The 15,576-nt window shown below is 42.2% G+C and overlaps 1 protein-coding gene across 1 annotated transcript in view; it reads right to left on the reverse strand.

Moving 5' to 3' along the window:
• LOC124789687 (protein scarlet-like) overlaps positions 1-15,576 on the reverse strand; it is a 371,381-nt gene that overhangs the window by 286,707 nt on the left and 69,098 nt on the right. The window lies entirely within an intron of this gene.

A 15,576-nucleotide genomic window follows, 5' to 3' on the forward strand; every position in this document is an offset into this window, starting at 1 on the left:
AGTACGACGCATTTCATGAGCAGTACGTGCTTCCAGGCATCGCACCACTCCAAACGTGTTGTGTTAAAGGCAGCGTATGAGTGGGGCGGTGATTCCGTGGGACAAGTGCTGGTGATCTCCGACAATGATGCTGCTTGACACAGAATGTTGCAAGGAGTCCATTACTTGCTGCCGGATGACAGGTGCACAATATGGTGATTAGGCGTGATCGACCGGAAACTAGACGGCGAGTACGCTTGCCCTCAAGTTACCATGTAGTCCAACGTTGGGACACAGTTACAACCGGATGACTCACAAAGCTTGATATCGCAAGATTCGACCCTCCAGCCAAATGGTGAACCCCAATAATGCCGTTTTCAAACTCCGTCAGGTGCTGATAACGCCGTCTCAGACGAGTGGGTGACGCCTTCGTAGCCCTCACAGGCATCATTCTACATCTGACGCTGTTCTCGCCTCTTATGTAACCTGTTTGGCTTGGTAAACAATAAACGCTAATGCACATTGATGGCGGTTCTTCCTGCCACAGAGTACAGCGACTGTAATCATTTAGATATCTCCCGATGGTGTGTACGTGTTCGAAGTAACGTTTACATCCGACTTTGCTTTAGAATGCTTCACTTTCTGTGTCAGAAGATGTAGGTAGTAACTGAGCAGTTCAATAGCTTCGTATACGACTTGCAGTTTCAAATGGTTCAAATGGCTCTGAGCACTATGGGACTTAACTTCGGATATCATCATCAGTACCCTAGAACTTAGAACTACTTAAACCTAATTAGCCTAAGGACATCACACACATCCATGCCCGAGGCAGGATTAGAACCTGCAACCGTAGCGATCGCGCGGTTCCAGACTGCAGCGCCTAGAACTGCTCGGCCACCCCGGCCGGCACGTGCCGTTTGTTCAAACCAGTTTATTGCAATGCTTAATCGAAATCCAGTATTCCATCTAAGCAGTTTGTGACAAATGTAGTGTTTAACTGTCAAATTTAGGAAAGGAAGCTGATCTGTCACCGATTTTCTCTTTCACGACTGGCAAGATGTAGAAACATGTATTTAGGCTTCAAATATTCGGGCAGTCTTTATGCAGGTGTGATACGGTACAGCACTCGCTACTTAGTAGTTGTAGCGAGAGTGAAGAATGACGTTGATACTATTAATGAAGATACTTCCATAACGGGTACTATTAGTAATCATTTGTTTTCGGAAGTTAAACGCCAGTTGCGTGAGACATAAGTTTATAGCACCAAGAATCTGCGTTATTGGGTGCAACAGTTCAAAGAAGATCGAACGTCATGTTGCAACTCGGCATCGTACAAGCTGGTCACACAACAATATCACGCGAGTGGAGGCAATTGTTTAGGAAAACCGCTGACTGAGTATGAAAGCATCGCCTCCGTAGTGTGCATTTCCTTAGGATATGAGTACACAGTGCTGCAAAATAACCAGAAAATACAGTGCTTTCTTCAGGACGGACGACGCTCGTGCCTGTTTGCCAGGCAATGTTGATACGTGATGGTAACGTGAATGGGACTTTCTTTTGTGGTAACATAGGAGACATGGGTAGCGTTTTCTAACCATGAAACTAAACGCTAGTCAGACTGAATACCACAAACATAAAAAAAGTCTTGTAATGGCTGGTGATGCAACAAATGATGGTGGCAATCTCTTTAGACGCCTTTGACGTAATCCTAGCTAGTTGCAATTAAAAGTGCACAACCGTGACAAGTGCGACCTACCAAGATGTTTCGAAGAACAACCACATTCCAGAACCTACATGGCTGCACTTGTGCTCTTTACCCTCACCTGTAGATTAACTAAAGGAATAAATAAAACTGCTGCAATTTATAATTGTCCAGCCAAATGCGACGCAGCAAGTTCTATTGGAAACAACTGTGAAGCAGGTTCTCACAGTCCTTACTCAAACGACCTGACTCCTAACGCTTTTTTTTATTTTTCCAGCGATGTAAGGCACAGTTCGTGGTCACCTACTCTGCCATCGTACCACTATTGGTCGAGTGGTTAAAACATAATCTTAAAGAAGTGTTTACAGCGTCCAAGGAATTGTATGGTAAACGTCGGGAAAGGTGTTATGGCCGAAGGAAAGACAGCCTTAATGTCGATTAATAAATGTCATTTTTCCTTCTGGCATTGTGATTACGTACATCAGCGTTTCTTTTGAACTGCAGTAGATCATTTACAACAAACTTCATGAGAGAATAAATGTACTGTGAAGTAGCAGTTAGAACGCTCGTCTCCTTAAACAGATGTTTCAGCTATGAAGTCTTTCTTTCTTATAAGTGAGTTGTAAGAAAAATATGTGGTGCACACCGCCGATCATCTTGTAGATATCTGTTTAAGAAGTTGGCGTTCTGACCACTGCTTTGCAGCACATTTACTCCCTCATGGAGTACGTTGTAAATATCCATTGCAGTTCAAAAGGAACAGTGATTTACACAATTAGAATAGCAGAACAAAATATAACATTCATCATTCCACAGTAAGATTCTCTTTAGCAAAAAAAGATTGAGCGCAAAGCCTTATCGAAAATTTTTGATAACTTACTCAGTGATATAATACCTATGACAGACAGGAAAGTGAAATTTGAAAACAAACTACAAAACTTTCTCATTTGTAACTCCTTCAATTCATTTCTATTAATGTAAACTGTAAAATATGGTAGACTGGGATTACTAATTCACATCCGTTGTTGTTGTGGTATTCAGTCCGAACACTGATTTGATGCAGCCCTCCACACTAGTCTATTCTATGCCAGACTCTTCATTTCCGAATAACTACTGCAACCCACATCCTTCTGAATCTGTTTAATTTATCCATCTCTTGGCATCCCTTTACAATTCCCCCCCCCCCCCTCCTCACACTTCCCTCCAATACTAAATTGGTGATTCCTTGATTTCTCAGAATGTGTCCTATCAACTGATCCCTTCTTTTGCTCAAGTTGTGTCATAAATTTCTTGTCTCTCCAGTTCTATTCAGTACCTTCTCATTAGTTATGCGAACTATCCGTCTAATCTTCAACATTCTTCTATAGAACCACACATCGAAAGCTTCTATTACCGTTTTGTACATAAATTGTTTATCGTCCATGTTTCACTTCCATGTATTGCTACGCTCCGGACAAATACCTCCAGAAAAGAATTCCTAATACTTAAATTTATATTCGATTTTGATAAACTTCTCTTTTCAGAAATGCTTTTCTTGCCATTGTCAGTCTGTATTTTATAACCTCACTACTTCTGCCCTCGTCAGTTATTGTTGTTTTGTTGTTGTGGTCTTCAGTCCTGAGACTGGTTAGATGCAGCCCTCCATGCTACTCTATCCTGTGCAAGCTTCTTCATCTCCCAGTACCTACTGCAACCTACATCCTTCTGAATCTGGTTAGTGTATTCATCTCTTGGTCTCCCTCTACGATTTTTACCCTCCACGCTGCCCTCCAATACTAAATTGGTGATCCCTTGATGCCTCAAAACATGTCCTACCAACCGATCCCTTCTTCTGGTCAAGTTGTGCCACAAACTTCTCTTCTCCCCAATCCTATACAATACTTCCTCGTTAGTTATGTGGTCTACCCATCTAATCTTCAGCATTCTTCTGTAGCACCACATTTCGAAAGCTTCTATTCTCTTCTTGTCCAAACTATTTATCGTCCATGTTTCACTTCCATACATGGCTACACTCCATACAAATACTTTCAGAAATGACTTCCTGACACTTAAATCTATACTCGATGTTAACAAATTTCTCTTCTTCAGAAACGCGTTCCTTGCCATTGCCAGTCTACATTTTATATCCTCTCTACTTCGTCCATCATCAGTTATTTTGCTCCCCAAATAGCAAAACTCCTTTACTACTTTAAGTGTATCATTTCCTAATCTAATTCCCTCAGCATCACCCGACTTAATTCGACTACATTCCATTATCCTCATTTGATTTTGTTGATGTTCATCGTATATCCTCCTTTCAAGACACTGTCCATTCCATTCAACTGCTCTTCCAAGTCCTTTGCTGTCTCTGACAGAATTACAATGTCATCGGCGAACCTCAAAGTTTTTATTTCTTCTCCATGGATTTTAATACCTATTCCGAATTTTTCTTTTGTTTCCTTTACTGCTTGCTCAATATACAGATTGAATAACATCGGGGAGAGACTACAACCCTGTCTTACTCCCTTCCCAACCACAGCTTCCCTTTCATGTACCTCGACTCTTATAACTGCCATCTGGTTTCTGTATAAATTGTAAATAGCCTGCCGCTCCCTGTATTTTGCCCCTGCCGCCTTTAGAGTTTGAAAGAGAGTATTCCAGTCAACATTGTCAAAGCTTTCTCTAAGTCTACAAATGCTAGAAACGTAGGTTTGCCTTTCCTTAATCTTTCTTCTAAGATAAGTCGTAAGGTCAGTATTGTCTCACGTGTTCCAGTGTTTCTACGGAATCCAAACTGATCTTCCCCGAGGTCGGCTTCTACTAGTTTTTCCATTCGTCTGTAAAGAATTCGTGTTAGTATTTTGCAGCTGTGGCTTATTAAACTGATTGTTCGGTAATTTTCACATCTGTCAACACCTGCTTTCTTTGGGATTGGAATTATTATATTCTTCTTGAAGTCCGAGGGTATTTCGCCTGTTTCATACATCTTGCTCACCAGATGGTAGAGTTTTGTCAGGACTGGCTCTCCCAAGGCCGTCAGTAGTTCCAATGGAATGTTGTCTACTCCCGGGGCCTTGTTTCGACTCATGTCTTTCAGAGCTCTGTCAAACTCTTCACGCAGAATCGTATCTCCCATTTCATCTTCATCTACATCCTCTTCCATTTCCATAATATTGTATAGACCCTCTATATACTCCTTCCACCTTAGCTCTTGATATTCATACAAGTCGTTCTCTTATCTCCAAAGTTCTCTTTAATTTTCCTGTAGGAATTATCTATCTTACCCCTAGTGAGATAAGTCTCTACATCCTTACATATGTCCGCTAGCCATCCCTGCTTAGCCATTTTGCACTTCCTGTCGATCTCATTTTTGAGACGTTTGTATTCCTTTTTGCCTGCTTCATTCACTGCATTTTTATATTTTCTCCTTTCATCAATTAAATTCAATATATCGTCTGATACCCAAGGATTTCTACTAGCCCTCGTCTTTTTACCTACTTGATCCTCTGCTGCCTTCACTACTTCATCCCTCAAAGCTACCCATTCTTCTTCTACTGTATTTCTTTCCCCCATTCCTGTCAATTGTTCCCTTAGGCTCTCCCTGAAACTCTGTACAACCTCTGGTTCTTTTAGTTTATCCAGGCCCCATCTCCTTAAATTCCCAACTTTTTGCAGTTTCTTCAGTTTTAATCTACAGTTCACAACCAATAGATTGTGTTCAGAGTACACATCTGCCCCTGGAAATGTCCTACAATTCAAAATCTGGTTCCTAAATCTCTGTCTTGCCATTATATAATCTATCTGATACCTTTTAGTATCTCCAGGGTTCTTCCATGTATACAACCTTCTTTCATGGTTCTTAAACCAAGTGTTAGCTATGATTATGTTGTGCTCTGTGCAAAATTCTACCAGGCGGCTTCCTCTTTCATTTCTTAGCCCCAATCCATATTCACCTACTACGTTTCCTTCTCTCCCTTTTCCTACACTCGAATTCCAGTCACCCATGACTATTAAATTTTCGTCTCCCTTCACTACCTGAATAATTTCTTTTATTTCGTCATACATTTCTTCAATTTCTTCGTCATCTGCAGAGCTAGTTGGCATATAAACTTGTACTACTGTAGTAGGTTTGGGCTTCGTATCTATCTTGGCCACAATAATGCGTTCACTATGCTGTTTGTAGTAGCTTACCCGCTTTCCTATTTTCCTATTCATTATTAAACCTACTCCTGCATCACCCCTATTTGATTTTGTGTTTATAACCCTGTAGTCACCTGACCAGAAGTCTTGTTCCTCCTGCCACCGAACTTCACTGATTCCCACTATATCTAACTTTAACCTATCCATTTCCCTTTTTAAATTTTCTAACCTACCTGCCCGATTAAGGGATCCGACATTCCACGCTCCGATCCGTAGAACGCCAGTTTTCTTTCTCCTGATAACGACATCCTCGTGAGTAGTCCCCGCCCGGAGATCCGAATGGGGGACTATTTTACCTCCGGAATATTTTACCCAAGAGGACGCCATCATCATTTAATCATACAGTAAAGCTGCATGCCCTCGGGAAAAATTACGGCTGTAGTTTCCCCTTGCTTTCAGCCGTTCGCAGTACCAGCACAGCATGGCCGTTTTGGTTATTGTTACAAGGCCAGATCAGTCAATCATCCAGACTGTTGCCCTTGCAGCTACTGAAAAGGCTGCTGCCCCTCTTCAGGAACCACACGTTGGTCTGACCTCTCAACAGATACCCCTCCGTTGTGGTTGCACCTACGGTACGGCTATCTGTATCGCTGAGGCACGCAAGCCTCCCCACCAACGGCAAGGTCCATGGTTCATGGGGGGGGGGGGGGGGGGGTCGTAAGTTATATAGCTGCCCAAATAACAAAACTCATCTATCACTTTAGGTGCCTCTTTTCCTAATCTATTTCCATCAGCACCACCTGATTTAATTCGACTACATTCCATTATCCTTGTTTTGATTTTTTTGATGTTCATCTTACATCTTCCTTTCAATATCCCGTCTCCGGCCATCCTGATTTAGGTTTTCCGTGATTTCCCTAAATCGCTTCAAGCAAATGCCGGGATGGTTCCTTTGAAAGGGCACGGCCGACTTCCTTCCCCATCCTTCCCTCATCCGAGCTTGCGCTCCGTCTCTAATGACCTCGTTGTCGACGGGACGTTAAACACTAATCTCCTCCTCCTCCTCCTTTCAATTCACTGTCCACTCCGTTCAACTGCTTTTCCAAGTCCTTTGCCGCCTCTGACAGAATTACAATGTCATCGGAAAACCTTAAAGTTTTATTTCTTCTCCCTTAACTTTAATTCCTACCACAATTTTTTCTTTTGTTTCCTTTAATGCTTGTTCAATGCACAGATTGAATAACGTCAAGGATAGGCTGTAATCCTGTCTCACTCCCTTCTCAAGCATTGCTTAGCTTTCATGCTCCTCGATTCTTATAAATGCTGTCTGGCTTCTGTACAAATTGTAAATACTCTTCCGCTCCCTATATTTAACCCCTGCTACATTCAGAATTGCAAAGAGAGTATTCCGGTCAACATTGTCAAGACTTCTCTATGACTACAAATTCTATAACCGCAGGTTTTTCTTTCCTTAACCTATCTAAGATTAGTTGTAGAACCAGTTTCTACGTTTCTCCGGTATCGGAACTGATCTTCCACAAGGTCGGCTTCTACCAGTTTTTCCATTCTCTGTAAATCATTCGTGTTAGTATTTAGCAAGCATGACAGGTCGGTAATTTTCACAAGTGTCAGCAACTGCTTTCATAGGAACTTAATTTATTACTTTCTTCCTACAGTCTGAGAGTATTTCGCCTGTCTCATACACCTTGCACACCAGGTGGAAGAGTTTTGTCATGACTGGCTCTCCGAAAGCTATCAGCAGTTCTAAAAGAATATTGTCTACCCCCGGGACCTTGTTTGGACTTAGATTGTTCAGAGCTCTGTTAAATTCTTCTTGCAATATTATATCTTCCATCACATATTCGTCTACGTTCTCTTCCCCTCTTGTAATATTGCCTTCATCTCCCTTGTATAGACCCTCCACATACTCCTTTCAACTTTCAGCTTTCCTATCTTTGCTTAGGACTGGTTTTCCATCTGAGGTCTTGCTACTCAGATGCTTCTCTTTTCCCCAAAGGCAGCTTTAATTTTCCTGTAGACGGTATCTCCCTTTCACCCACTGAAATATGGTTCTAAATCCGTACATTTGTCCTCCAGCCATTCTTTCTTTGACAGTTTGTAGTTCCTGTCAATCTCATTTCTTTAAACGTTTGTATTCCATTTCGCATGCTTCATTCACTGTACTTTTAAATTTTCTCCTTTCATAAGTTACATTAAGTATATCTTGTGTTATCCAATGTTTTCTACTAGGCCTTGTCTTTTTATCTATTTGATCCTTTGCAGCCTTCACTACCTATCCGTCTTCTACTGTGTTCGTTTCCCCTGTACTAGTCAGCTGTTGCCTATTACTCCTCCAAGCAGTCAGCAAACCCTGGCTCTTTCAATTTATCCACGTCCCATTTCCTTAATTTCTCCAATTTCTTCAGTTTTAACCTTCATTTCTTAACCAGTAAATTGTAGTCAGATGTGTCTGCCCCTTGGAAATGTCTTACTGTTCAAAATGTGGTTCGTAAATCTCGATGTAACCATTATATAATCAGTCTAAAACCTTCCAGTGTCTCCACATCTCTTCCACGTACACGACCTTGTTTCATGATTCTTAAACCAAGTGTTAATAATGATTAAATTGTGATCTGTGCAAAATTCTACCAGGTGGCTTTCTCTTTCATTCCTTTCTCCCAGTCCATATTCACCTGCTATTTTTTCTTCTGTTCCTTTTCCTAGTGTCGAACTGCTGTCCCCAAACGCTATTAAATTTTCGTCTCCTTTAACTATCTCAATAATTTCTTTTGTCCCACCCTAAATTTCTTCAATCTTTTAATCACATGCGAAGCTAGTTGACATGTAAACGTATGCTGCTCTGGCATGCGTGTGATTGTCTATTGTAGCTATGATAACGTGTTCACTACGTTCACAGTAAATTACTCGCATTCGAATTTCCTTATTCATTATTAAATCCATTCCTACATTACCCATATTTGAATTTGACCCTGTATTCACCTGACTAGAATCGTTACTCCCGCCACCGTACTTCATTAATTCTCATTATATATAACTTCATTCAATCCATTTACCATTTTAAATTGTCTAAACTACCTGCCCGATAAAGGGATCTAACATTCCATGCTTCGATCCGTAGAAAGCCAGTTTCGTTTCATCATCCTGAGGTGTCCCCGCCCAGAGTTCCGAATGGGGGAATATTTTACCTCCGGAAGGACGTCATCATCATTTAACCATACAGTAGAGCTGCATGCTCTCGGAAAAAATTACGGCTGTAGTTTCCCCTTGCTTTCAGCCATTCGCAGTACCAGCACAGCAAGGCGCTTTTGATTGTGGTTATAAGGCCAGATCAGTCAATCATCCAGGCTGTTACCCTTGGAACTACTGTAAAGGCTGCTGCCCTCTTCAGGAACCACACTCGTGTCTGGCCTTTCAACAGATATTCTTCTTGGGATTGCACCTGTAGTACTGTTACCTGTATAGCTGAAGCACACAAGTCACACCACCGGCAGCAAGGTCCATGGTTCATGTGGACGAATTCACATCTGTATGTTTAATAAAGAATGAATAAAATAAACAAAAGCTGAAAAAGCTTATAAATGTACAGTCCCCGAGGACTTAGAACTACTTAAACCTAACTAACCTAAGGACAACACACACATCCATGCCTGAGGCAGGATTCGCACCCGCGACCGTAGCGGTTAATATATATTGACAATGCGGTCACAAACCCAGAAAAAAAATTATTGAATGTGACAATGGCCGCGGAAGCCTACGTTTGTATTCACACCTTGTAGTATTTTTAGTTTTTCTGTGTCCTTGATTGTAAGGCAGACAAGTTTGGGGAATTAACTTCCTTCTAAAACATATAATTTTGTAAGTTTCTATTTTATTCCAGTTTCTTAATTTTCGATTAGGGTTACTTCCCAGAAACGCTCTCGACATCAGATGTAAGTATAATACGAGTACTGCAGCAAAATCAGGGTTCCGTGGTACACGTCCACTGCGAACGTAATACTAAGAGATGCAACAATACCATTACGTTTTATGTGGCCTGTCAATGTTCCCAGTTGAGTAGCAAATGTCTCTATAGACAAAATTATCCCGTAAAATTACCGTGAAAAATCTCTTGATGAAAGGCTTTGCTCTTAGCCTAACATAATTCTCTGAGCAGCTTAATCAGAGGTACGTGTTACGCAACCAGAACCAGACGCCTCCTCTTAAGGCGCGTGCAACTGACGAGGCACGATGCCAAATTCACAAACGATTGCGAGAGCAAAACGAAGCCCAGAACAGCGATGGAGGAAAATGCAAACAGGCCAGAGTAAGTGAGCCACCTCCAGCTGTAAATTAAGCAAACAAGCCAACATGGCGATCTTTTATTCGTAAAAACTTTTACTGACCATGGTCAGTTACTGTTACACACGCCTTTTTTCGAATTTCAAATGTTCCTTTTTACGCTACGTCTTAGCATTGTATCGAAGCAAATAAATTCTCCCAGTGCGAGTATAATTTCTAACATGAAACCTCTAAGTATGGTAATGAAAATAAGGGTGCGTTTTGTTGAGACCGGGAAGCACAAAGTGACAGGCCTGCCATTATTTTGTAACTAACAAGGGGAGGCCGCCAATTGCGAAATTCAGATTCGATTCATACTGCGCATAATAAAAGCTCATGGCCAGAGGTGTAATGTGGCAAAGCACCAAGATGCACTTCTCAGCCGTTGTCGAGAAAATCGACAGTTAAAAGAAACCGTTGCACTGAAATACTCTCTACGATTAATAATTCTCTACAGCGTCGTGGCGCAGCGGTAAGCGCTCTGGTTCGTAATGCGAAGGTCGCCGGATCGAATGTCGCGCTATGCAAAAAAATTGCATGGCGCGAGATTCGATCCGGCGACCTTCGGATTACGAACCAGAGCGCTTACCGCTGCGCCACGACGCTGTAGAAAATTACTAATCGTCGAGAGTATTTCACCGCAACGGTTTCTTTTAACTGTCGATTTTCTCGACAACGGCTGAGAAGTGCATCTTGGTGCTTTGCCACATTACACCTCTGGCCATGAGCTTTTATTATGCGCAGTATGAATCGAATCTGAATTTCACAATTGGCGGCCTCCCCTTGTAAGTAGTTCAGACATCCACATGGTAAATACGCCGGTACTGCTTGAGGCGATCCATTTGTCTTTCTAAGTGTGTTATCTAAATTTGTTGGAAACTGTTGTGAAAGCAGGTATTAGAATTTAAACAACGAGGTATTTCGCTTGTCCGTTCAATTGCGAATGTCATTGTAGTCCGATACGGAAAAATTTTTTGGGTGTTCACTTCATTTAACTAGTGAAGTGTAGGACAATATTATTACGACCGACAGAATCCTGGTATTTCCTTTTCGCGGGAAATCGAGTTCAGTTAGCTGACAGTTACCTGTAACAGATACTGACACAGGCTGTAGATGCGTTAGTATTTCGCCAGGTTTTGCTGACATCTTCCAATTATTTCTATTCCTACCAATCCCTTTGTCTATACAAACGTACGACTCTTGATTGCCTCTACAGTTTTTTACCATCCTTCCTCGTTTAACCGATCCGTTTGTATTGCCTTGCTTTCTAAACGCTATGAATTAGTTATTCCTTAAACTGCAGCTTCTTCAGTTTTTAGTTTTGTCAAGTGTTATATTTACCTTTTCCAATTCTCCATTAAGTTCGCTTCTGTTTTGTTGTCATTTAATAGAATTTGGAGCTACGCAGTCTGTCCCCTATAAAAGGCGTGTCGTCAAGTATACAGAATACTGATCAAAGATAAACTCAACGATTTTTTTTCTTTTGAGTCATCAGCCTTCTGACTTGTCTGATGCGACCCGCCAGCAATTCCTCTCCTGCGCCAACGTCTTCATTTCAGAATAGCACTAGCGTCCTGTGTTCCCAATTATTTGCTATATTTATTCAAATCTCTGTCTTCCACTATAAAAAATGACGCTGTTCACCATAGTACTAGGGATTTGGCGGTGTCAGCGCAATTTTGATATCAAATTTACATGCAAATTATTTAAACAGATCAAGTAATCCCCCCCATCCCCGCCCAACACCGCCGCCGACCACGCCCTCCCCCCCCCCCCCCCGAATGCCATCACGTGTTTTCTCAGCTGCACGTGTCCTCCAGCCCTCTCATCCCTCTCCCCCCTCCCTCCACCAACCTACCCTATTGGCGGTAATTTAGCATTTTGAGAGGAATTTCGAATTTTGGCTCAAATGGCTCTGAGCACTATGGGACTTAACATCGGAGTCCCTAGAACTTAGAACTACTTAAACCTAACTAACCTAAGGACGTCACACACATCCACGCCCGAGGCAGCATTCGAACCTGCGACCGTAGCGGTCGCGCGGTTCCAGACTGTAGCGCCTAGAACCGCTCGGCCACTCAGGCCGGCTTTCGAATTTTCGTGGGAATTTTATTGTACCACGCCTGTGCTGTCATCGAACCCCCCACTCCCTGGGAATTGACGGGAAATTAAAATTGACAGTACCCTTTTAAGTAGGCTGTTTAGGTTTTTATGTTGGTAACGCCACGTAGTACTCTGTATGAAAATCGCTGACTGTGCTATGTGCAGTCTGTGGCTGCTTGGACTCTTTGTTGGAGTATTCGCTAATGTAGTGTTGGGCAGTTGAATGTGAACAGCGCGTAGCACTGGGCTGTTGGAGGTGAGCCGCCAGCAGTGGTGGATGTGGGGAGAGAGATGCCAGAGTTTTGAGAGGTTACTATGAGCGGACGATCTGGTGGTGTGTCCGTCAGAAAAAGGAATTTTGTAAGACTGGATGCCACATTCAGTGTCTGCAAATAAACTCTCATGCACGTGTGTATTACAAACATCTCAGACAATCTTTCATGCTGTTGGCACAAATGTCGGGAAAAAACACATTCATTTAACATTTGATAACAAGACGCTATAATTTAAGAGAACATAGTTTTGTACACTATGAAAGGTACCCTTTTGTGTGATGCTATATTATACTAGCATTTATGAAACAAATCATGAGAGCCTATCTAGCCCTGTGTAGGTGGGAGATTCAAATTTCGTTAAAAGATATCGCCAGAATGAAAAAAAGGAAAAGAAACGCTTGTCAAGAATCATTCCGTGGTGCCCTCGCCATCTCTTCTGCCTGTCAGGAGGCACGTCATTGATATCAGTTTGATAGACTCATTAATTAAATTGATCATGAGTCACTTTGCATGGTCAATAATTGTTTTTCAGCAGTCGGATTACACTCACCAGCCAGGACAACTGGGAATCCAAGGAGGGAACACGATGTTCCTTTCGAGGTACACTGTGGAGGACGAAGCTGACCACAGAAGGATTGTAACACCATAACATACATTTCGCATATGAACTGCACTATTAAAACATGATCATAATATCTATGTCACCATCATCATACATAAAAAGCGGTCTTCAGTCTACAGGCACACACACGAGTCACTGATAGGGTTACGCGTTCAGGTAGAAATGTTGTCTGTGATTTGAAATCAAGTCTACCCATTCTTCCACGTACGCAACTTGTAGAGAAGTATTTTAATGGTAACAGCCACTAGTGAATAACATTCGTGCCACTCTCGTACCTCCAAATGAAGTCACCTTTTTTTTCTTTTTTTTCGAACCTATCTGCTAAGTATTACACACACCAAGAACTCCAGCGCTGTTTCTAGAGTCCCTCTGCACCTTGTAACTGCTCCTAAGTATCTGCCCCGCCCTCCCTGGAGCTTAGTCCATGTAATCGTCCCAACTTAAGTCTCACCTGTACAGAAGTCGGATAGCACTATATCCAAGACCTTCTGCATCCTGGGGAAACAGTTATGGTGACAGGAGCGAGTTTTGATCATTCAGTGGAAATGGGAACATTGTGCCATAGCTCCGGCAACTGTGTACAGTGTGTAACATCAGCAGCAAACTAAGTTTTCCCCTGCAACACGAAGTATTAGAATGGATAGTACGAGCAGTTTCTTGTTAGGAAAATTAGGAAGACTACACATTATACATGGCATGGAGGAAGGGATAGATTATGTGACACATCTCCATACTACATGTAGGTAGTCCGAAGGAGACCTGTGTCTCTCAGGGTGCATTCATGTCTATCACCCATGTAGCAATACTATTAAGTATTCAGGCATTGATTCATTGGAGCAGGTGGTTCATGATCAAAGTCGCTTCCACAGACTGGTGTAAGGTTTCATCACCTATACTGTAGGATGACCATACCAAACTAATTATCAATCTCACGAGAGGGTTCCTGTGTTGCTCCTTCATAAACAGTTTAATACATCGTTTTTTTGTTGTTGTAACACACCAAATCAGTATACACATCCATACACTTTGTTTTTTTCTGCCATGACTTAGAGACCCGTGTCAGCTGCTGCTAAACCGACATTAACACATTTCAATCACCTGGCTCTTACTGAAAACTGAATATCACATGGCATAAACTGAAGAGCTACCACAACCCAGGCTATTAGAAATAAAACACAGACGCTATGTTTCTCATTGACAAAAATGTGGAAGACATCGCAATATATGGAAACTGGAAGAGTTTGCGGTACTGTAGAGCGCTTCCACCAACTCTTCGAATGTGATTACCTGTACAGTTAATCTCATCCTCCCATCGAAAGGGTAGCTGATGTCTCCGTGCTCCGTTTCGAAAAGCATTGTTCCTTCATTTTCCAGTCAAGTACACGATTACTGTTGTAGTGTTGACCATCACTGGAAGGTACTGTTCACAACACATGTGAGCGTAGCACAAATAAAAAGAGGTACTGTTATCTTATTGGTGGAAATAGGATGAGTCTGTAGCAATAAGGAACACTTCCAAACAACTGTATTAAGGTGATGACGTCTACATTTAATCCCATGTTTCACAGGGACAAGCAGCAGATATCCAGTGTTCCTTCAAGGTTCGCTCCACCTAAATGGTTCAAATGGCTCTGAGCACTATGGGACTCAACTGCTGAGGTCATTAGTCCCATAGAACTTAGAACTAGTTAAACCTGACTAACCTAAGGACATCACAAACATCCATGCCCGAGGCAGGATTCGAACCTGCGACCGTAGCGGTCTTGCGGTTCCAGACTGCAGCGCCTTTAACCGCACGGCCACTTCGGCCGGCTCCTCCTAAATGGAGTGGTATCAATCACTGTGCGGTATTCAACAGCATACCCAGAGGACAGTCGGGATTGGAAAGACGCCATTGATATTGAGCAGTATACTGTAATACACACCACAGTTGATAGTGAGATCAGTTTTAGCAATTTTACCCAGAAGTCTGAGAGAGCAATATCCACAACATTCTGCAATCTGTGTAAAAACAGAGTGAGCTGAGTTAATGCTGTAGGAGCGTGTTTTGAACACTCAGTGGAAGCTCCGCCACTCTTGTACGATGTGTAAGGTCAGCATCCAATGAAGCCTGCTCCTGCACCACGACGACAGTACGAACAGTTACGTTGGTGTTTCTTGTTGCGAAAATTAGGAAGACTCAACATCCAAGCAGATCCACATCCCTCAGGATCCATTCAAGTTTATCGCCCAACATTCTATCATCGTTATTCTGTACCATCCAGCAGAGAAAAATTACGAACTATAAAAGCTCCGTTAATTTCATCCAGCAGATGTTTGCCACATCTCTCTCTTCCGATATATTGAAAACGAATACCACCTACATACCGCCATCGAGCATATGCGGCGATCCTATTAAATATACAGATATTTATCCATTGGAGCAGATGGCCAGTGAC

Source organism: Schistocerca piceifrons, chromosome 3 (genome assembly GCF_021461385.2).
Source record: "Schistocerca piceifrons isolate TAMUIC-IGC-003096 chromosome 3, iqSchPice1.1, whole genome shotgun sequence".
Classification (NCBI taxonomy): Eukaryota; Metazoa; Arthropoda; class Insecta; order Orthoptera; family Acrididae; genus Schistocerca; species Schistocerca piceifrons.